The sequence below is a fragment of the Anas platyrhynchos genome, chromosome 4 (genome assembly GCF_047663525.1).
Source record: "Anas platyrhynchos isolate ZD024472 breed Pekin duck chromosome 4, IASCAAS_PekinDuck_T2T, whole genome shotgun sequence".
Lineage (NCBI taxonomy): Eukaryota > Metazoa > Chordata > Aves > Anseriformes > Anatidae > Anas > Anas platyrhynchos.
In genome coordinates, this window is record NC_092590.1 from 55,361,745 (window position 1) to 55,384,728 (window position 22,984).

The window sequence follows — 22,984 nt, forward strand, 5'->3', positions numbered from 1 at the left end:
TTTAACCACATAGCAAAAACCACAATGCAGTGCTTTTACACTTCTCATCAAAGGAACGTGAATTTATGACCGTCTTGCTTGGCCACTGATGTCAGGAGAACATATTAATAGGCTATTCACTCATAATCTGGGGTAACCCAACAGTTGCCTTGCATCTCTCCTATAGATGAAGTGCAAATTCCAGGGAGAGTTCTGCTCCATTATGCCTTCAAAGTCTCTGCATAAAGGCTTTCCCTGCTGCTGGATGATGTGCTTTCTTGGAGAGGAACGCACCCTGATTTGTAGACATTGGAATTTGATGAATCACCTTTGGATGTCTCAGGAGGCCATCAGTCCTTCCTGAGCTGATCAAGATACATTTCTATCACAGATAATTAGGACTATTTGGAGGGCTTTCTTTGGATGTCCACCAAAATTTGGATGTTCTGGATCTGAAAGAGTAAATTAAAATGTGAGTCTTAGCATAAGTAAGTATTGTTCTTTTTATACAAATCTTGACTAAATCATGTCCACATTTGAGAAAAATGCAAGTACCACTGTAAACAAGAGGAATAAATTTAGGAGTAAGATGTTAAGTGATTAAGTATAATTTCCAAGTGCTTTGCTCTGAACTATGACATCTTTGTCTAATTGTCGCTTCTTCTTGTTCATCACAGTAGTGCTCATAATTGCTTTTTTTTTTTTCTTTTTTCTGTTCTTTAGGCTGATGGATGTCAGTATGACCTGCTAAAAACACAAATATTTCTAATTAAAGATGTTATATTCCTATTCATCTTAATTGTCCCTATAATTATAGTCAGTCCATCCAAGTTCTGCTGTTAGGGGCATAGTTATAAACCCAGAGAACAAAATAGTGAAGGTTCTGGAAATGCATAGGAAAAAAACACATCCTTTCTAGATAAATAGATTCACCATTAGAAATGGTGCAATAAATTTTGAAATGGTCTTGGGCACTCTTAATAGGATTGCTGAGTGTGTTTTAATTTAAGAGAAAATCAGCCTGGCCATTTCATTATTGTAACAGTCTTCTTTGACCTCCTAGGGCATCTTCGGTTACTCTGATGTGGCACTGTATTTTATTAGTGATTGTTTTGCACCTGCTTTTCCAGTCTTTGTAAGATTGTTAGGTGGAAGAATGAAAGATCCGCCTGCAGTTGCCACTCAGCTACTGTGTCATTTTAATATTTTTGCCTTGGTAATGAATAGTTTTTTCCCCTGTAACCTCAAAAGCTTACGTTGAAAGGACAGAACCCCAAGTATTTGGTAAGGCTTTAAACAGAAGGAGCTTCTCACAGGTGTGCTCTTTTAAGCCTCCCTACTAACTCCCCACAACGTCGCTGTGATCCCCTGCTCCTTCCTCTCAAGACATGCCCAGGGCTTCACTCGCAACCTGCTCCTGTTGTTCTGCAGGTGCCTTAAAGCCTCGAGGTTTCCAGGACTGGTCCTTTTGCTCATTTTCCACGTCTGGGAGCACACCCTGGACCTTTCCCCCTGTGCGCGCTGGGTGCCTTTGGAGCCCCCCCACCATCACAGGGCTGCCTGGAGCACCCCCAGCGCGCTCCCTTTGTCAAGCAGCCGCCTGCCTCTCCCTCCTCTCGGGGGGCAGCACAAACCACCGCTGCCTCCCCACACGACCCCTAACCCCTGAGGGTCGGGAAAGCTGCCCTGGAAGCCACCTCAGCCCCGGGGGGAAGCTCCTTGGCGGCCGGGAGCCGCTCCCGGAGCCGCAGGTGTGAGCCGGCCGCCCTGAGGCACCGGCGGCGCCATGTTGTGCGCCCTCCGCCGCCGCCGCCCCGCCCGGCCGGCCCCCTGCGAGCCGCGGCGCTGGGCGGCGGCCAGGGAGGAGGGAGAGGAGCCGGGAGGAGAGAGGAGAGAAGAGGAGGGGCGGCGGTGGCGGCCGGCGGCCGGAATCGTTTCCTGGGTAAGGCTGGGAAGCGTTTCCGGAGGGCTGGCTGCATCCCGCAGCGGGCTCTGGGCGCCTCGGGAGCGGCGCGGTGCGGCGGGCAGGGCAGGTGCGCGCTCCCCGCGGCGGGGACGGGGCGGTGCGGGGCTCCCGGGCAGCCCCGGAGCCTTCCCCTGGGGAAATTTGGGTGGGTTTCGGGGCTTTCCGCGATTTCAGCGCTGGTTACTGCTGCTCGGGGGCCGTGCGGGTGGGAGCCCGGGGGGAGCAGCCCTCGGGGCGCAGCGCGGAGCCGCGTTAATGTCAGGCGGTGCGGGGGGGCTTGCTGGCGGTGTCCTGCTGGGGCTCAACCTTGTGGTCTTGCCCCTCCAGCACCAAATATTGCAGCCCACACCGCCTGCAGGGCGCAGTTGTGCTGCTGCCGTGCCGCAGGCTGTGCAGGGTTGGGCTCTGGGCAGGATGCGCTGCGCGGCGCTGCCCCGGGGGCCGGCTGCGGGCGTGCCGTGCCCTGCGGCTTCTCACCGGGTCCCTCCGGCTCCTTCGGCATCCCACACGCCACCACCCTGCTGCCTGATGCTCTGCTGCTTTCCAAAAGCGCCAGCGAGTTGGCTGCCTTGCGGTTGGAAGTGTTTTCTGCCTAGGTTCAGCTGGAGTGTGTGCGGATGCTGGAGCACTCGGAGGGGGAGACATCCTCGTGCGGTGACCTTGTGGCAAAATCTTGGCTGGTTAACTTCTTTCTGTAAAGCAGCCAAGCTAAGCATGGGTGTTTTGACTCTTCCTTTGCAGCAGTGAGTGTTTGATGGAGCGCTTTGGGGCTTTTCTTTTTTTCCTGGTTGTTTAAGAGAAGATTTGGAGAGGACTCTTCAAGAAGAATACCAGTTTTGTTGCATGTTACGAGAAATGTGTGACCATTCTTAACACTGAGGCAGCCCAAGTGAACTTCATCCTCTGTGATGAAGGAGAAGGTCTAAGCAGTGGGTCGCAGTGATGTGGGAAGCATTTCTTAGCAGAGGGGATGCACAACTTGCAAGCCTGGGTTATTGTTGTTGTTTTCAGTTTTGCAGCTAAGGAGCCAGTGAGCAAAAATGATAGCTTTTGGTGGGGCACTGGGTGGATTCTGCTGTTCCCTTGGTCAGGAGGGACAGTGACGTGCTTAGGAAATGCTTGGGGGGGTGTAGTGAGGACTGGTGCAGCGTTGGAGCTGAAGAGAGTTGTGACTTGAGGAGCTGGTTAGGAGGAACGTGAGTGCTTGAGATTGGTGAGAAATCCTTACAGCAGGCAGAGGCTGGGAGAAGGCCACAGTGAAACCTGGTAGTTGGTAGGTGATGGTAGGTAATCAACTGATTGCATCTCCATCAGATGGCAGATCCATGCTTTTCAGAAGCTCTGACCTAGGATGTGCAATCCCACTTGAAATTCATGCTGAAAAGAGATGATACCACCCATATGTCTCCTTTGGGTAAAAGACAAGGTTTTGCCTCTGTCCTGTGCTGTAAGCGAGGAACCCTGGAGGTCTTGAAAAGATGTTTAGGTGTACAGCTTAGCGATATGGTTTAGTGGAGGACTGGTTAGTGTTAGGTCAGAGGTTGGACTCGATGATCTTGAGGTCTCTTCCAACCTAGACAATTCTGTGATTCTGTGAACTCAGCTGCTGGGAACACCAGAGCAGGAGGAGATGTGCAGGGCACGTTAGCTCCTTACTTGCTAAACTGCTGCTGTCCTGCTGCCACGGAGAAGGTGACAAATGGTGGGGCGTGTTTGGCAGGAGACTGGCAGGAAGGACTGGTGGGATGGGTGGGAGCACCAGGGAATATCAGGCACATCTTCTCACTTGTGCTTCTGGTGGAGCAGGTGCAGAGAGTGGCTGGGGTAAAGAAACAATCGCACCAGAGGAGACAAGGAAAGCCTGGCTCGTCTAGCCTAGGAAATGAGGCCTGAGAGGGGATACGATTGCAATCTGCAGATACAGCAGGCATATAAACAGTAGAAACAGAGAGGAGCTATTTAAACTAAAGAACAATGTTGGCACGAGAACAAATGGATGTAAACTGGCATGAATAAACTTCGGCTGGAATTTCGTTTCTTCCCTAAATGGAGTGAGGTTCTGGAATGACCTTCAAAGGGGAGAAGTGGGAGCAAGACCCCTGGCTGGCTCTTAAAGATATATTGAGGAAGTTTGTGTCATGTGCCTGGCTCTGTGGCATTAAGAGCTGAGGCTCGGTGACTCAGGGAAACCTTTTCTGTACGTGTGAGTTAACCGAGCATGGATTTTCTGTGTTAATGTTTCTTATTTTAAAAATCTGACATTCAGAACTGACATTGGAATAAATGCTCGCTTTATGGTTTGTATCGCTGCTTAGAAAGGATTGTGATGTGCTTAGTGGCTGCTTCCTGAAATATTTTACAAGTTTAGGTTTTCTTTCCTCCAAAATGTTGTATTGGCTTGCAGCAGTATCTGATTATGGGGAAATGTCTATTTTTCATTGTGAAAATTGTGCAAAAGACTATTCTTTAGTTTGTGTATCACAGCTGTTTGAGTTTATTCTTCAGGTTACAAAATAAACCGCAGAAAAAGTGTTTCTTGATTGAAGCAATTGTTAAATCCTGTAAAAGCAGGAGTTGGGAGGGGACAGCTGATCCAGATGGTGTGAATTGAGACCAGTGCTCCCAGCTACGCTGCGGCTGGAGGGCTTGAAAGTAACTTTGAAGACAAGTCTAGTTTATGTAGTTGTCTGCGGGTTTGTTTCATTTGCTGTTAGGCAGAACAGCTGAGAGTTATCTTGAGTGGTGGTTATAGCAGTCCGACTCGTACAGAAGTCTGTAGGCCATTCTAAAAATATGGTGTGCAGCACAAAACACAACCAGCTGCAGATCCTGCGTAATAGGTCCTGTGACTGTCAGAAGTATGTGACAGCTTCCAGAAGATGCAATAAATATAAAAAAGGAAGAGCAGCAGTGGTGGGCCAAGGCCTCACCTGTCTGCCCCGGTAGCCAGCTGGGGCTCGACCCAGCCATGTGGCACCCAGCTGGCTTCGTCTCTGAGCAGCACCTCCCAGGTGTCTCCAAATGCTTCTGCAGCCCGGTGGGCTGATGGCCCCCAGCCCTGGTGGGCAGCATCCCAGCACCTCTGGACCTGTGTCACTGTCCTCGTCTCGCTGGGGGTGAGCACTGCTGGCTGCTGCCCCGTAGCTGTGAGGAGTTGGGAGTGCTCTGTGTAGTGTTCTGCTTTAGCTTCCTTTTTAAAATAAACAACTCCTTCACCTTCAGCCTCTTTCTGTTCTAAATCCTCGTCTGATCTCTCTGCAGCCCCCCGGGACCTTATTGCAGCCTCCACGGCCTTTGCCCAGGAGCACAGCTTGTCTGCAGGCCTGCTTCTGGTTGTGTAAGAACTCCCTCCTCCTGTTTCTTCTCTGCTGGATTCCTTCCTCTGGTGGCTCGTAGCTCCCATGTGGCAGAGGCAGTGAGATCCTGCATTATGACATTTATAACTTCATAGTCCTCTGTCTTCCTCTTCCATTTGTAGTTTTACCTGACTGAAGAGCTGCCTACTCAGCTGTTCTTTGAACAGAGGCTGTCCCTGAGTTTGAGTGCCCTTTCCAGGAGTCCTTCCTACCTCTAAAGATCCTTTTAGGGCGGGAGGATCAGGACTGCGTGCAGTTTTCAGCAAGTAGGTGAGCTCTGGGGCTGTGCAGTGACATAACCGTGCTTTGTTTTCGTAGCGATTTATAACGTTTGATGAGCTTGTGGGGCTGCTGCTGAGCTCATTTCATGGATGCGTGCAGTTGTAACCTCGCGATGTTGCTCTGGCGCACGATCATTTTGGGGCCTATCAGCCATGTAAAGCTGCGGTTGTGCCTTTCCCATGTCCGTCTCCTTCCATCTGCTGTGTTTATTTGCATTAGTTCTCATCTCCGTGCTGTTGACTCAGTCTCGCAGGATTGTCTGGAATCCTTCACATCCTGTCCTTGCCACCTGAATAACGTTTCATCAGCAAACTTCCTTGGCCCGCTGCTCCATCCCCTTTCCAGGTCTCATGTGAGCATCTCGGGCAGCCCGAGTCTGAGCACAGGTTGCTGCTGAACTTCACTGGTGACTTCTGGTTGCTCCAAGAGAGACTGTTTACCTTTGTCCTTACCCTGCTTCTGTTTTTCCACCCTCTGCATGTCCACATGGGACCTCTTCTCTTACCTCTCTTGGCTTAGTTCCCATGAGGAGCCCCATACCTGTTTGGTAAGCCCTTTTGGAAACTCAAGGAGATGGAAACAAATGGGTATATCCCACGTTTGGTACCAACTCTGAAAGGCTTATAAAGCAGGGCTGCTCCTCCTGAAACTGTGGACTTTTCCAAAATCCTGTCCCTTTATTACCAGCATCTGTTAAGCTCATTTTGGGCCCAGCAGAGGTGCTTGGCCGTGTACTTCATGCTTCCCTGAAGCCGTGCTGAAATCCTCGCCTCTTTTGCCGCTTTCCTTTCCCCTGCTCCATAGGATCCAAGGTGGATCTCTAATTCTGTCTCCTGCAGTCAAATCCTTTTTTTCTTAAACTAAATTATGCTGAGCTTCTGTCTTCTCCCTTGAAAATATGTCATTCGCATGGGCAACTGCTTAGATATTTTCATTTTTTATTTTTTTTTTTACTGCTGAAGAAACTTTACATCTGTGTATTACACTGATGAGTGCCTTTAAAGCGCTCTGCGTAACAATTAGGGTGATTAAAAAGATGCAGATTCCTGCTTTTATCAGTAGTCTGCGTGCTGCCTGTGTGGTGCGCTTAGAAACCTGCCGTGGATCTCAGCTGAATGGAGTCAGGTGCGATTTACTTGAGGATATTTCCTCGGGAATGTAAACAATCAACTTCAGTAGTAGCACATTAAGAGTAACGATATGTGACAGAGGAGGGTAGCTACGAAATCAAAACGTGTAAATTTTTGCTTCTGATCTCAATATGGGATAGCCGGTGTCCGTAGTTGTGGTTTATTTTACCTTGTGAATAGTGCTGCTGCTCTTAAAGTACTGCTCGGCAAATTTCTGGCAGACCTCTTATTGACAGCTTAATCTTTTGGACTTCACGACTCAAAAAACCTCTGCTGAAATGTCAGCGGTGTCCCTCTCCAACATGGCCAAAACCGAGTAATAACCTGCTGATGTAGTCTCCTAGCCCTTATTGTTTGGCTGTCCTTTTTTCCCTGCAGAAATCTTTCTCTCTCCTTTGTCTTCCTGGCCGGGTTGTGTTGCTCCCCAGGTAATGTATCCCGGCAGACAAGCATCAGCCCTGCCTGCCCTGGGGAAAAGCCTCCTGGAAGCACGAGGCTTGCTCTGCGATGACACGCTTTTAAGCCGTGTTGAGTTCCTTTGTTGAAGGGTTGTGGGTTGTTGTTGTTTTTTTTTTTTTTTCTTTTAATGCAAATATAGCTTAATTTTCAAAGGCACCAAGAGGAGTATTTCTAAACTTCTGCAGATATCCACGGAGAATGGGTGTTTGAAACAAAAAACCACCACACCCCAAGGGCTGGATATGGGCACTAAAATGTAGCTCAGTCAGGACTAATTTTTCTTATGTTTATTAGCTGGCTGTGGGGGGAGGTTTCCTGGTTCCAAAGGGAGTGAAAACGGCAGGAACAAAATGTTCCCTACCGTTATGAATCAACTTGTTGGAGCAGAATAACCCACCAGAAATTTTACATATTTTTGTTGTTGTCTATTTGTAGAAACATGCCATTTCTTTGTAGCGTTTTCAGGGTAGAAAGCACTCCAAACAGTTACCAAATTACAATAATTTGGTGTGACTAATATTGGCAGGATTTAGTGAAGCCTTTATCGGGAACCTCTTAAGTGTAATTTCTCAAATGGGATGGAGGGAGATGCTGCAGGGCGCTTGCTGGCCAGCTGCCTGGCTTAGAAAATTCGGAGCTTGACGTGAAGCCATCCCATGTATTCGGTATAGAAACTCACTGTAAGGACCTGGAAGCAGTAGTTTGGGTAAATGTGGCAACTAATTCATTGCTACGGTGTTTACATTTGCCTAGCTAATTCTGTTTGAGGGGAGGATTATTGCAGGGAAGGGATGCTTCTCAGCGAGGTATTGACCTGTGTGCCTGTGGGAGATGAAAGGGAGTTGCAGGGTGTATCCAGGAAAAGAAAGCCATTTCTGCAAGTGTCTCTTGCTGTTTTTTCCCCAAAGTGCCTTGCTGGGCGTTTTTCCCTGGGTGTGTGCAGCACTGAGGGTGTTTTCGGCGGCACAGCCCCTCGAAGAGCTGCGTGGGCCTGACCCCTGCAACCGGGCTGAGGTGGGGCATGGGGAGAGGCTCTGCAGTGGGGAAGCTTGGGACCAAAAGCCCTGTGCCCTTTAAGAAATTAAATTTCATTTTGATACTAGTTTTTCCCAAAGGTACAGACATAAAAGTCAGCTTAAAAATACAATAGAAATAGCATACGTACTGGTGGGTGGATAAAGGGGAAGGGAAAGGTTATGAGGATAACTGTGTAATGCATGTGTAAGGAAAATGTTTGGTACCCGTGTATATGGAAACTGGAGTATTAACAAAGCAAAATAGCTTCAGTGTGTTCCATCTTTGTTCTTCAGAAGTATTTGGGATTGGATTTGTTGTTATATAAGTTTGTGGGCTGATAAGATGACTACCCTAGGAGATTAAAATAACTTGGTGACAAGACAGTATTTGCTTCAAACATGTGCTGTTATTTAAACATGTGTGAGAACTGCTAGCAAACAATGCTTGACTATATACATGTTTTAACCTTATTTTTATAATCTTTGCATGCTGTTACATCAGCATTTATCTGTTTGTTGTGTTTTTTCACCAATTTTTGGCAATTCTAAACTCTTTTCAGTAAAATATCCTGTATGTTTTCAACTGATGCAAGAACAAACTGGGCAAAAAAAATGAATAAACTTAATGGTTGAGATATTATATATGCCAAAACAGTATCCAGGCGTTGACTGGTGGAGGTGTGTGGGCATTTAGAGGCCAGTAGGTCTTTTTGGAAGAAAGTAGATGTATCTGAAGGTGACAAAGCTGGATGCTGTTGGTCAGGGTAGTCACATCCATGGTCCTGGGGAAGGTTCTTTGCAGCCTGACAGCGTGCTGACACCTCGGTGGCCTCACGCTGAAAGATGTGTGATGGAAGGCTGTTTGGGGAACTGAAAATAATGACAGAAAGCTCAGGTGTGGCAGTGAGGGATCTGTGTGGGGAAGGAGGATCCGGAGGGAGAGCCAGGAGGCTCCCGGGGATGTCAGCACTACAGTGAGGCTCGCTCCTGAGGAGGACCAGGAGGAGTGGGAACATCAGAGCATTTGTACCAGCTTCGTCCCTCAGGTGGGAGTCAAGCTTTTCTAGTTTCCCAGCTTGCTTTAAGCTGAGAATCAGCCAGCTCTGCCACGGCCTGGTTGTGCTACATCTGCGTGCACGTCCCTACCGCTGTGGCCGACCTTGCCGGTGGGCGCTGTGTGGAAGATTTCCTCTGGTAGCAGCCACTGTGGTGGTGCTGGGAGCTCCTGGGCCTTGCCTCGTGGTAACCTGCATGCTGTAACGAGCCCAGCCACCCTGCGAGTGCCTGAGAAGACACAGGAGCTGGCTCCTGGCCGCTTGCCACCCTGCAGCACAGCGCGGCTCGCTGCTGTCCTAGCTCAGCAGGTAGCAGTGCTGCTGGTGTGGAAGAAAGACATTTTGTGGGATCTGTCCAAATCCATAGCGGATTGTACAGGAGGGAGGCCGAAATTCTTCAGCTGTGCCTTGTTCAGCCTTCCAGTGGAAGAGAAACCCGTCTTCCTCCGAACGCTTGCCCAAGGTTTTGCGAATGTGCAAGGTAAAATGATTATTCTCCTAGATTTAAAGCCTGGATTCTTCTTCCTTGAGTTCCCGTGGATGGCTAAATCTGTGCCACTTTGAAAACCCCTCTGAAGACAGATAACCCAGGCTTCTCTGAACCCTCCCTGGAAGATTCACTTTGAGGGATTTGGCCTGCTCCTCTGCTTCTGCCGTGTGCTTCTGAATAATCCTTGAACTGTAAATACAGCGCTGGAAAAAATAACATTTGAGCTGGCTGACAATATTGCGGCTCACATTAGGACTTAAATTAAGAAATACGAGCTTACGCTACAAATCAGAAATTTGGGTTTGTAACCCCTTAATTTTTGGCCTGATAAATCCTATTACTCCCAGAAAGCTGTTAAGGTTCATCTCGGTAAGCGCTAAGGATGTTTTAAATCCATGGATTATTTAAGTTCCGCCTGTGCCAAGGTTTAAAATAAGACTGCTAATGCACGGGACACGCCAGCTGTAAAACCAGGAGTGGATGGTGTGGAATCAATGCAGGAGACACCGAGCGACCTATCCAACTTCAGACCTACCTAGCGTTCAACTTTAACTCCTGCTGCCTGGACTGCTTTTGCTAGCCTGCTGTACAGGGACAGAAAATTCACTATGCCTATTTTTTCACTAGTATCATTAGTATTCTTGATTAAAAACACTCAAGGATGACCTTATGAAGCCAAGTTGCCCACTGAAGGATCCTTTTCTTTATATTTGATAATTGTGTTCTGTGTGCCCTGCCAGGAGAGCTCCTGTGGAGGGATGAAGATGCTGAAGCTGCTGAGTTCAGGCTTGCTTGCCTGCCCCTTGGCCATCGAGGCTGAAAGCTGCACACTTTTTGGTGTACTCTGCTGGGCAGGGAAATAGGGGCTGCGGGTGTGCCCCTCGCTCGGTGGTGGTGTCCCTCTCTGGCTCTCCTGTGGAGTTCTTGCTTGGTGGGTGGGCATTAGCACCTCCTGGGCTCTCCCTGCTGCTGAGTGGAAGTGTTACAGAGCTTCCGCAAGCAGGAAACTGGGCTTTCCCAGTTTTGGGGTTGCTTTTTGAATCAAGACTGCAAGAAAATGGTTTTGGCGTAGGTGAATGCAATGTGTTGCTATGGCAGGATATGAAGCCTCCGAGCAGGAGGAGGTGTGGAAATTCTAGATCTCTAAAGAGAGAGGCTTAAGCTGAATTTGCTTAGATTTTAAAAACTGATGGAGGTAAGGATATCTAAGGATAGTGATGTGCATACCCTGTGAATCTAAATCGAAGGTATCGATGCTCCCAAACAATGGCTCAGGAAAGGCTCGAGCCAGTGAGCTCAGGTGGAGGCAGCAGCTAGCATATAAATAGATTGAGAAGAATTTTAATTACACAGCGGAGCTAGATGATGAAACTGACTGCAAAACCCAGGAGCAAAATACGCCTAAATCTCTTGGGCAGCATTAGGCACCAAACTGGAAATAGCACTCCACTGTGGAGCAGTGGGGAGGAATGCTCTGTACCAAGTAAAACATAAACACGCCTAAAAATGTTTTCTAGGCTTATTTTATTTTTTTCCCCTCTCCTTACTTGTTTTAAGGCCTAGATTTGTTCTGAAAGATTCTAAAATTATATACATTTGAGAATAAAGCTGATTTGTTTCACAGAAACTAAGTTTGGGTCTGGGAGTTTCAAGCTATGCTCCTTTGCAGTTTCTTGGCAATTCCTAGCGTAGTGTGGTGTCCGTAACTTTTATTTATCGCTTTTAATTCAGAAGTGCTAGATAACTCAACTGCTTTCTCAGCACAACAGGAAATTCTAGAAGGCCTTGAGAGATTCAGTATAAAGCTAGCAAAACGGCCACAGCTGGATGGTAAAAATTAAAACAAAACCAGGCATTTTCCAACAAGATGTCATTTGGATGTGACAGGCTCAGGGACGAGCAGCAGTTCTGCCTTCCTCAAAAGCTTTTCATGAAAGAACCTTTTTTTTTTTTTTTTTTTTTTTTTTAAGCAGAGCAGTACACGTGTTGAAACTTGGCTCTTACAGAGAAGCTTTCTATAACGTGATACTGGAAGTATCTGCTTGCCATATGGAAATTGGTAGTAACATTACCTGCGCTTTTGAAGTGAGTATTTCCCTATTTGTTAGCCATAACTTGAAAGCACCGCAGTATCTTAAGCTCAGCAAAATGCTTAAACTTGAAGCAAAACAGTTGCTTTAAAGGAACTTCAGTGATGGAGAACCTCTCTGTTTCGCATGGTGGGAGCAATGCAGTTGGAGCAGGTTGGGGTCACTGAGCTGCAGGAGGCTGATGGACACAAAGCATCGCCGTGAAATAACAGCATGGTCCCGATCCCCTCCAGTGGGGACCAAGTATTGGGACAACCCAGAGCCACTACTGGGTAGCCTAATTCTATGCTGTTGCCTTAAGGAACACCAGAGATGGCTTCAGAAATTGAACTGTTGTTGTAGAAAGCTCCCTGTAACAACCAAGCTCAGGATATTTGCTTTCTTGCCTCTGAGCAGGTGTGGTCTCTGTGCTACTATTGCACATCTCATGGTATAACAATTTGTGTTGAAAACACCTTTTTTTCTTACAAGATAGAGAGCAAAGTATTCACACTGTTAGCATGGGGTTAACGTCTTTTAATTACATGTTTTAAATACAAAGCGAAGAGATGTTGGATAGAACTAGGGCCCAGGAGTGATAGTAGCACACAAGTTTCTTCAAGGTTGCTTTTAGCAAAAGGGATCTGTTAGGCTGGATGTTTGCTGATAAGTGTTATCACTTAGCTCTTTTTGTCTTGATTTAACTAATCTTACCTTTAGCCTGCATCCTGTTTCTGTGTAAATCACTAATTGCTCTTCTGTGAGCAGCCACCAGCTTTGGGATCATATGATTGCTGAGGAACTCTTGGTGTTTGAATTGTGTGTGATGTTCCCTGGCTGTGTGCAGCACTGCCTGTTTTGTTTATTTTTTCTGTTTTTTTTTTTTTTTTTGTTTTGTTTTGTTTTGTTTTTTTTTTATTTCTCTTAAGATGAGCTTTTAGGTGGAAGCCTATAGTTGCTTCTCCCAATAAGCTTGGCGCATAAGCCCCGGAGAACTTCACTATGCCAGATGCATTCTCATGCTCTCAGGTATCAAAACTGGCTTAAACCTTTCGGTTTGATTTCATATTGGTGATCACTTTGCACAAACACATGCTTGGGTCACCCTGGGACAGGCGTGTGGAAGTGTTGAGGAGTGTGGTGTGCTGGGGGGAGCTGGGAGGAGGATGCCCCACATGCCCCTTCCCCAGCACAGGGCAGCTCAACGCCTCTTCCAGAGCCTCATGGCAGGGCATCGCTTCCCTGCTCTAGAAAAGGTTTGCGTGACTTAAGCAAGTTGTTTTTTTTCCACTCGTACATCAGCCCTGTTTGTAGAGAATTTTGTGGGTTTTCAGTGTTTTGCTTTTTTTTTTTTTTTTCAACCTTGAAATGGTTTTTAAACTTCCACCCTGCACATTGAAGTATTATTATTATTATTTTATTTATTCTTTGCTATTTCTTGGTTTTGGTTCTAATAGAACGTGAACCAGTGCACAAGTTGTTTATTTTCTTAAATGGTAGCAGCCTCGGTGTGTTTGCAATGAGGTGTTGTGTGTTTACAGAACAAACAGTCCTGTAATATGTAAAGTTTTAAAACAAATATCGAAGGAAAGAATAACTAAAAACATGAAGGGAAATGGGAAAAATTGCAACATAAGTTTATCCATAGCGAGTCTGTGCCAGAGTAAATGCCTTTTATTTCTTTCTACCTTGAGCTGTGAGTTGGGTTAAGTGTGTTACGTTTATCTGGTCTATAAGGAAACATCTGTTATGGCATGAAGAGGAAAATGCTGAGCCATGGGTGAAAGGCTTGGTTAAAGGGGAAAGAGGAGGCTGAAGAGCAAAGGAGCCGCCTTGGCTGGAGGAGGACTCGTGCTGGGATATCTTCACAAGAGCTTTGGCAACCAGAAGTTAGGAACGCATAGAAGATGTGTTAATCTTGCTGGTATTCAGCGAGATGTTTGTAGGCATGGCGATGTATCGAGCTGCTATGTAGCGTGCTGCTAAGGTCTCGTCTAGGAAGAAGTGAATCATATTGATAGTGAGAAGGATGATTTGAGATTCTGTGTGAAGGCAGCTCCTCGTACTGAACACGTTCACTGGCTGTGGCCCAAGTGGTACCCAGCTTTTCACGGGGAGATGCTCTGGGCTTTCTCATCTCGTGTTTTCTCAGGTCTTCCCCAGTTTCCTTTCCGGCTCTGCCTCAGTTTGCCTTGGTTTATCACACTTTCTCTTCACAAAGTAGCACAGTACCGTGCTGTGCTCGGGATCCCGGAAAGCTGACTGTGCTAATGGGCTTTGGAAGCAGCACTCAGGGTAACTTGGGCTGCTTTACTTGGCCTGGGAAAGGAAGGACCTCTATAAGGCCTATAATCCAAAGATTAAAGTCTCTGTAAGTCTTTATAACCCAAAAAACTATGTGTAAGGGCTCTCTCTATAGGTCTATATATATCAAGGCCTACATATAAGGTCTCTATAATCCAAAGATTTGGTCTTTGGACTGCCTGTGGCTGCATATTTTCCCAGGCTGAGGATGCAGCTTCCGATGTGGCCTCTCATACCTTGCCGTGAGGTGGATTCATGAGGCATTGGTAGAGTTGTGGCTTTTCTCTGCTTGCTGCAACGCAAAGACTTGAGGAAGGACTTGACTGCTTACGTGATTATAGTAACAGGACGTTAAATGCAGACGGTTACCTCATACGTTTATATTAATTAAATGGTATATTTGACTGTGAACTAAAGTAGACTGTGAGTAACCTGAAGCCCCATTGGGTTTCAGGCTTAGCTTGTGCTTTATAGTTGTCTGTCGTAATAAATAAATATAAAAATAACACACACCATCTTCCTTCCTTGATTTTTAAATGTCAGCACAGCCCTACTTCTGTGCAAGTGATTTTAGCTTTAAACATAGCACTGGGGAAGGACGAGCAGTCCTAGGAGCAGTGTTTGGAGGTCAGTTTGAGTTTTGTGCCATCACCAGCCTTCCTCCTGTGGTAGGTAGGTTGGGAGCTGCCTCTTCCATCTCCATCCCATGAAGACGGGGAGCAATGATCCAAGTGGTGCCTGTGCTTACTCCTTGCAGAGTGGCACAGCAAATGGAGGCAGCTCTGTAGGTTAGACAGGGAGGGTGTTAGGGCTAGGAGGAGGGAGGGCTTCCCTAAATCTTCTACTGCATTGAGTCTGGGGTAGGATAGGACTGGCTGGGAGGAGGACTGCTAAATTTGGGCCCCTGAAAGTCAGGACTTAAATACTGTGCATGCTTAATTCTGTAAGAGATGTTGTCTCCAATATCCTCAGACCTATGGGTCTGAATGGTTGGGGATGCTGCTATTCAGTTACCACAGGGATTTTGATGGTCTGGGAAGATGTTTTTACCTGCCAGAAAACGACTTTGTTCATTTTACTTAGCAATGTCCAATTCTTCTGTTTTGCTCTTGTGATTTAGTGCCTTTAGGGGACATTTTTGGCCAGCTTCTTGTCCCACTGACGCTAATGGGATAGGTGGGCTGAAGTACTTCCCTCTGAGGTGAGTGAGGTCTGGATCATGTTTCAAAGGCACGTCGCTTTGTTCAGGTGAATTTATGCCCTTTTTTACCCCTTGTGCCTTGAGGTTGGGTTGTTTTGATCCCGAAGCTCATGAGGCAGCATCAGGCTCTTGGTTTGGCTGTGGGCTGGCGGTGCCTGAGCACCAGCCGGGTTGGAGCGCCTTTTGGACAGCCTCTCCTGGCAGACAGGGTGACCTTTGTAGTTTCAGGATATTGTTTTTCAGATCTGTGCTTTTAGGCCTAATGGCTCAGCTGGTACTTCTTTAAAATTGATGTGTATCCAAGAGCTAAGTCAAACTGTGTGTCTGGGGGCTGAATTAGGCTGCTGAAGGATTGAGGTCAGGATACTCTTCGGTTGCAAATATTTTCTCTTTAGCTTTGACAAGTAGTGTGTCTTCTTGCCATAAAGAAACTGCAGAACATGAGGCAAAATTACCGGAAGCCAAAGATTTATTGACTCTTAGATTTTTTTTTTTTTTTTTTTTTTTTCCGAAAAGGGCTCTAGTGCTCTGTGGAGGAGGATGGCTGTATTTGGACTCAAGTGCCCAGCGTCTGCTTACAGACTGCAGAACTTGATGCAGAGCAGTGTTCAGAAGCCACGTGGCTTTGCGTGGAAAGCAGCAGCACAGCTGGGGAAGGTTACTGATGGCTCTGTGCACGATTAAACATGGGCAGAGGCAGGGGAGAGGTGGCACAGAGCAGAGGAGGCACCGGCACGTGTGCCATTTGGCTCTCGTTCAGCCTTTCCTGGAGGGTTGGGCCATAAACTTCTCTCCTCCGTCTCCCCCTGCAGATTGTGCTCCCTGCCAAGGAAAACTTAAACCTGCAGAGTATTCTTTTCTGTGCAGACATACCTTTTGACTGTGATCATGACGGAACATCTCCCTTGCCATGGGTAACCTTTCGCAGCACTGCTCGTGTCCCTGCGTGAGCACAAGTATAGGAAAAGATTAATAAAGGCTTTCCAGCTGCACCTTTTTTTTTTTCCCCTCCAAGGTGAAGTGCATAGGAAAGTTCAGTGTGGCTGATGTTCTGATTTTTTTTTAACGTTTTTGTAAAAACAAATAATTCAAGCTTGTTATTAAATGCCCTTTCATCTTCATTCTTAATTCATCTGGTTGTATCCAACTGCCTACCTTGTGTTCTCAGCATTTTTTGGGGAAAGTTTTATATTCAGAAAAACACTTTATTGTGAAATACTTTTAACATTATGTTATAAAAATAATATTTAATGCCAATGAGAAGGTTTATGTTGCGAAGGCACCGTGTAGCACCTTACAAGACATCAGAACAACATGGGTGTTGGGGGTTGTGCCACGAAGGTGCCCGTCTCCAGTTCCCCACGTAACTGTGTAATTGTTTCATCACGAGAGGGCCTGTGGATGTTGGTGGTGCTGGGGAATTCAAGACGTGCTCTAATGTCTGGTTTATGCCAGGATTCCTGCATATATTAAATAGTTGGTAACTGCGCTGATGCGTTTTGGGAGGTGGCTTGAGTAATGCTGTGCAGTCGGCGGTAAGCTCGATATGCATCTGCCTTTTCTTCCTGAGTCACAGCGGGATGGGAGACGTAGGCGTCCCACGGCTTCATTTTCCATAGCCTCCGGGGAGATTTCTCCACCTCCATCCCTTCAGAACCTTGGAGGGGTGAATTCCTGTCTCAGCTCCTGCCTGGCTGCTGCCGAGGATGCTTTTTGTGGTGCTGTGCACACCCCCCTTCCACAGTTACCTGGGTGGTAGTTTGATCTGTTAACCTGGCTTCAGTTTCAGCTTTCAGATGGAAGCTGTAAGTGCTGTGGGTGCCAGCATTGCTGTTAGAAATGGCAGCTGCTGGTCGTGTAGATGATAACTTGCACGTTGGTGGATATAATATGGACGTGGTCTGACATCCAGGAGTTGGCACAAGTGAAATTTGTCTGGCTGGTTACTTGCAGTTCGTCCCTTTTTTTTTGTAGAGAATCTTTCTCTTTAAGATGAGAAAAGACTTTATAAGTGACCTGGAGTCACCGACAGAAAGAGCTGTCTAGGCCTTGCTTGAAGTTGTTTAAGTGTTTAATCATTTTGTGTTTAATCAAGTGTTTAATCATTAAATGTTTAATCATAAGTGTTTTTTTTCTTTTTCCCCTTCAGTGATCGCTTTGGTCAGAGTGGAAGGCAAAGCCCACCAGCTTGTTTGCAACTCAAGCAGCTGCGCTGTTCTGGAGGACTGCTTCTGGCACTCTGCTGAGCTGGGGCTCTCCAAGTTGAAACGGGAAGAATTTCTTGGAAATGTAAGTTAGGTGCTTTTGAGACTTGCCTGATTCCCTAAAATATGTGCAGTTAAAAGTTTGGTCAAAGCTGTGATGCATCAGTATGCTTAAATGAGAACAAAACAATGTTTGTGGCTAAGGACTGCATTTCATAAGTTTCCTGTTCAGTTCTTTAAAAGCATTGATATTCAGCTACTTGGTTCCAGCCTCTTTCCTCTCCTTAATGGAAAAGTTCAGTTCTGGTGGTTTTTTTCATGCCTTGACAACTGCACTCATAGTTTTTAAATTAATTTACAGTAAGACAGGTCAAAACAAGGGCAAACAATTTGGAAGGGAATTTTTAGAATTTTTAGACTTTTTTTCTCCAAACTTTTTCTTTTTTTTTTTTTGGGGGGGGGGGGGGAGAGGGTAGTGGTGTTTTTTTTTCCTTTTTTTTTTTTTTCTCTACAGAGAAACCAGACTTGAGGTTTTAAGGCAAAGGTTTAGGCAACAGCAGAACAGCAGTAGTCATGGCCATCTCATCTGCAAGGATATGAGGAAGGTGCTGCTGTTAGCTCTTCCAAGAGTTAGTAGTTGAATCCAAAAAAAGGCAGGTTTGGAAACTTTCGAAGACCACGTTCAGGCTAAATGTAATTTTATATTCATGCTGCTTCTTTTCAAGAGCTTTTAGTGCACATCACTGAGAACAAGCAGAAAGAATACGTGGAGAAATGAAATGAACAATAACGTGTATGTTGTTAGAGCAGAGTAGAACGTGATGAAAGTGCTACAACTCCTGTTACCCATTTCCACTTTTTTTTGGCCAAACTTGGCAGGGATAATTGCACAGCACCTAGGAAGCGCAGGAGGAGGTAAAGCCAAAATGTAATTTAGTATAATAGCAGACTCACAAGACACATTTATAGTTTATAAATATGTATATGATAAATACAAATATATATGCATTGCAGATAGTGATGAATTCAGTGCTACCTCTTACTGTTACAAAATATTATATGGTCTGTATACAAGTAGATTGTGGAGCAGGGCTCCTTTCTGCTTGGGGCTGCTAACTGAGGACATGTATACTGAGTGATTAGCAATTTGGGAAGGTTGTTGCTTATGTCACTTTTGTGTTGTGCAGTGGTGGGGCAGCTGCAGTTTAATCTGTCTTGGACATGAAGATGGCAGTAGCCTTCTTAACTCAAACATAAGTTGTATAAATTTGTACTTCTGAAAATCTTATCAACTGTTAAGATAAAAGATACGCTGTGATAAGTCTGAATTGCTGCTGAAGGAATAATGATGAGAGGAAAAATGGAATGTTAGATACTGTTTTAACTTAGCAGCTGCGGTTTCTGTGATAAAGGCACGTAAATCCTTTCACATGAATCAAACCACAGTTTAGGAATTCTTTTAAATATTTTGAGCCCGTTTTGATTATGTATTTACATTTAAAAATACTTCAAATTCCGAGAGGAAGTTTTCTTCACTCTTCCTGATGCTGTGTGAAGTCCTTTGAGGGGAAAGGAAGGGAGTGTTCAGAAAGCTATTTCTGACATTAAAGGGCTTCAGAAATGCTGAGTGCATAAAACCTTGAATTTGCCTTTCGGGAGTTTGCATTCGCAGGATGGGAATGGTTTTATTTAGAAGTCAGTGGTCTGTGCAGGGCCAGGGGAGGCATGCACAGGTCTGGGGAGCCCATCAGGCTCTGGCATCGGTCCCCAGCCCTGCTCTGCTGGAGGTGGGACCGGCAGGATGCTGCCACCTGGCCCAGGGCTGGCCACTCAGCTGAAACTCATCCCCAGAGCTCCCCTCCTGCCCAGTGTGCCATCAAGCTGAACAAATTCCAGTGCTAGTGGAGCTTGTAATCAATTAGTCACAAGGCGAAAAGGATGGGAAAGAAATACAAAAGGCGATATCTGGGCTTCTAGAATCGGCAGGGACTTATTAAGGGCCATGTGATTGACAGCTACTCAGCACCTTCATTTGTGTATGAGCAAGCTGTGCCAAAAGCATCCATAGCATAGGTTGCACATATGGAATTGACTTTTATCCCCACATTTAACTATTTGCACATCCAGGGACGTTCTCTACTTCGAAAACAACCTGACCTGTATCGCTGCTCTCTCCAATGTCGGTGTTTTTCCACCTCATTCCCCAGGAGTTTCTGGTCTACGCATTCAGACTAAATGTGGTTTCTTCAGATCCTTTAACTTTGTCCTTATCTGGTTTATATCAGCTGCCTGAGGAGTTGTGAACTCCCCTCACAGTTTGTACTCAGCATGCTTTTCTTTTTCTTTAAAGAAGGTAGATGTGAAGTGCATGAATCAGACTCCAGAAACGCTTCTCCAGCGCCTGATGTCTATGCATGAGAAGGGAAACCAAATTCTGGAGGGAAAAGCTGTCATTATGGCAGCAGAAATAATTTCCGATTGAGACTTGCTATTCAGATGCTTCTTTTATGTTTCCTATTTCAATCTCTAGCAGAGTCTGTGTATTATATGGTGAATTAAATGGCTTTTTAATAAGCTTGTAACTACTATCTCCCAAACTCTGTAATTTAGACACTTCTGTGAATAATAGCACATGATGTATAATAGCATGTTGCCTTCAGTCTTTTAAACTCTAATAGAGGGCAATGCTGCACAAATGTATAATTAATTAGGTCTTAATTTTTAGTACTTTGCAGCCTACTTTATGCAGATATCTTTATTTGTATTGCAGTGCAATTGAATCGCTGGAATAATTAATCTGCTGAGGAGTTAGGCTACCCAATTATGATAGCAGAGAGAATAATAAACGGATCCCCACTGGATGTTATTTTTGTTTTGATTGAGTAAAGCATACAGGCAAAACTGGCAAAAGTCCTCAGTTTTTAACTTCGAACTGGGTTAGTACACACATGCACACCTCAGGGATCTCTGCTGTTAGCAGTTTCCGATGGAGCCCTGCCTCCACAACACGGCTGCTGCCTGAATGGAAGCGTTGGCTCCTAGCTTCTGCCCAAGACAGCTGTGTAAGGGCCACTGTCACCCTACTGTAGTGGGAAGAGCAAACAGTTTGTTTCTGGACAGGACTAATGAGGCACTGCAGTGGAGTGGGATCTGCCCGTGCCTCAGGTCCTTACAACGGCTGGGATTTCAGGCATGTTGAAATGTTCTCCTTTAGAGTCACTGAATGGTTTGTGTTGGAAGGGACCTTAAAGCTCATCAAATTGCAACCCCCCTGCCGTGGGCAGGGATACCTCCAACCTGGCCTTAAAATCTAACACTGCCCAGAGGTGAGTGTAACTGGGAGCAGCGAGTGGTGACGTGCTTTCTGTGACTGGAGCTGATGAGCTTCCAGAGGAAACAGTGGAGGATTTCCAGTTGTGTCTCCTTCACTGATGACACTTGTGTCTTCCAGCCAGGCAGACCTGTTGAGTGTTGGTAATTCACCATTATGCAGGAAAGAAGGAAGGAAATTACAAGCTATTTTATGTACATAACAGTCTTGTTGGTGATGTTGCACTTCTCTAGCATCTATACTGAAATAATTGGTGTTGAATTATTTACTTGTTGATATTGCATCCCCCACTAGGGATTGTCTTAACACAGCTTGGTGGATAATTGGAAGGTAGCCATTGAGGGTTTTTTTGGAAATACGGAGTGACTTTCATCATATTGAAGGACTTAAGCTCAATGGAATTGGTAACAAGAGAGTGAGAAGACGTGCTCGTCATCTTGCAGTTGGCAGTGAGATGATGACTGAGTCTTTAGTTATGCAAGAAAATGAGGAGGCCCACCCAGATTCCAATTACATTTCCTGAGCTGATGTCTCAGGTCAAGAGGACTTTAAAAGAAGATCCTAGGAAGAAGATGGGATTTGAATGATCTGGAAGAGGTTACCCATTTCAGAAAGTAACAGCCTGGAAAAGCAGGGACTTGGACAGCAGTGCCAGTTGCTCTCCTAGGACAGGAAGGCATATCCTTGGGCCTGTCATGAATGTTAAATACTACATAATGCAAAGTAAGGTTTTTCGTATATCCTGGCTCTGTAGTGATCCCTTTGGGTAGAAACATTGTTTTGAAGCAGTTGCCACTAAGCCTTGCTTTAGTCAGCTGATGTCACGGTTTCCTAGAAGGAGACGTGTGTAGGCCCAAATTCCCGACGGCTCAGTGTGTCTCTGCAGTGACAGCAGCTGGAAAACTGCAGGGTTCGCAGCCTGAAGGAGTGGAGGCTGGAGGTTGGTGGCTGTGCCGCTCTGCCTGGTGAAACCTGAGGACACGAGGCTCGCTTCAGAAGCATAACAAATCTCGATGGCTAAATTCGTGGCCTCCAAAGACAACTTAATTACTTGCTCTGTGTTCAGAGCTGATCGTGTTTCCCTAGCTTATGAAATGCATAAAGCCTTCATTTTTCTTCAGTGGGAAATAAATTCTTCTAGTTTCCTCTCAGAGGGCAGTGAGGTGCTTTAATCTATGGGGTATTGATTTATCTAAACTTCAAGCCAGGACATTAAGTTCTCTGAGAAAATAGATCTTTGCCCACGCATGGCTCTAAATATATACTTCCTGAGGTGAAAGGGTTGAGATGTCTTTAGCAACACATGCACTACTGAGATAATCATTAAGGAAATTGTACATTCTCCAATGCTTAATATCTAATTCTCAGAACAATTTAAGCTTTGGGCAATTTATGTGGAGTGTCCTGTTGTGTCCTTTTTCTGTGGAGCAACAAAAAGAGGAGGAGAGCTCTGTGGCTGGGGTAGATGGCTTCCAAAAAGGTCTGTCAAATCTCTGGATAGGAGATGCACTAAAGCATCATCAAAGTCGATATTCTAGAGCTATGTAAGAGGTGAGTTTGAGATCAGACAGCACTCAAAGCAAAGCTAACTTTCTCTGTGCAGCTCTTGGGTGCTGTTTGTGTGGGGTGTCTTCCCCACTTCTGTGAGTATCAGAGGCTCCAGTGGGCTGTGCACTGAACAAACACTAGGTCACGGACTATTTCCTATCTAAAAGCTTGCATTTTAAGGTTGAATGTATGGTCTTCTTTCTGGATCTTGGCACTACATGGTTGGTCCTTACTTCTTTTTCCATTCCCAGAGCCAGACACGTTGTCTATTCCTGAAAACACATTGGCTTTAGCAGCATCCTTTGGGATGGCTAGCACAGCATGGTATTCTAGAAGAGCCTGCACTATTGTCTTCTGGAAGACAATGGTTAGAATAACATCATTCATTATCTCAGTTCTGTTCATGCAAGGATATGGAATTTGTGGTTCGCTTTTTTTGTCTTTTAAACCATGGCTGTATCTTGAATATGGATTTCTGCTGAGCCATTCCAAGTTCCTTTCTAGAGTTAATGGTTTATTTAAAAATCATAAGAGGTTTTATAACGAAATGTACAAGTTTGCATTTGGTGTGTATTAATTTGCATTTGTCACTAC

The 22,984-nt window shown here is 45.7% G+C and overlaps 1 protein-coding gene across 24 annotated transcripts in view; it reads left to right on the forward strand.

The window, feature by feature from the left end:
* Positions 1–1,763: 1,763 nt before the first annotated feature.
* The window catches only part of APBB2 (amyloid beta precursor protein binding family B member 2), a 159,324-nt gene continuing 138,103 nt past the window's right edge, over positions 1,764–22,984 (forward strand). For 9 of the 24 annotated variants that reach the window (XM_072037683.1, XM_027457201.3, XM_027457204.3 and 6 more), the window contains exons 1-2: positions 1,858–2,012; positions 17,457–17,596. The gene's annotated coding sequence lies outside the window, so the exon portion shown is untranslated. Of the gene's footprint in view, positions 2,091–2,381; positions 2,689–5,423; positions 5,572–11,798; positions 11,819–16,943; positions 17,113–17,456; positions 17,597–22,984 lie in introns of those variants that run through there. The other 15 variants (XM_072037668.1, XM_072037682.1, XM_072037659.1 and 12 more) reach the window with 10 other exon arrangements.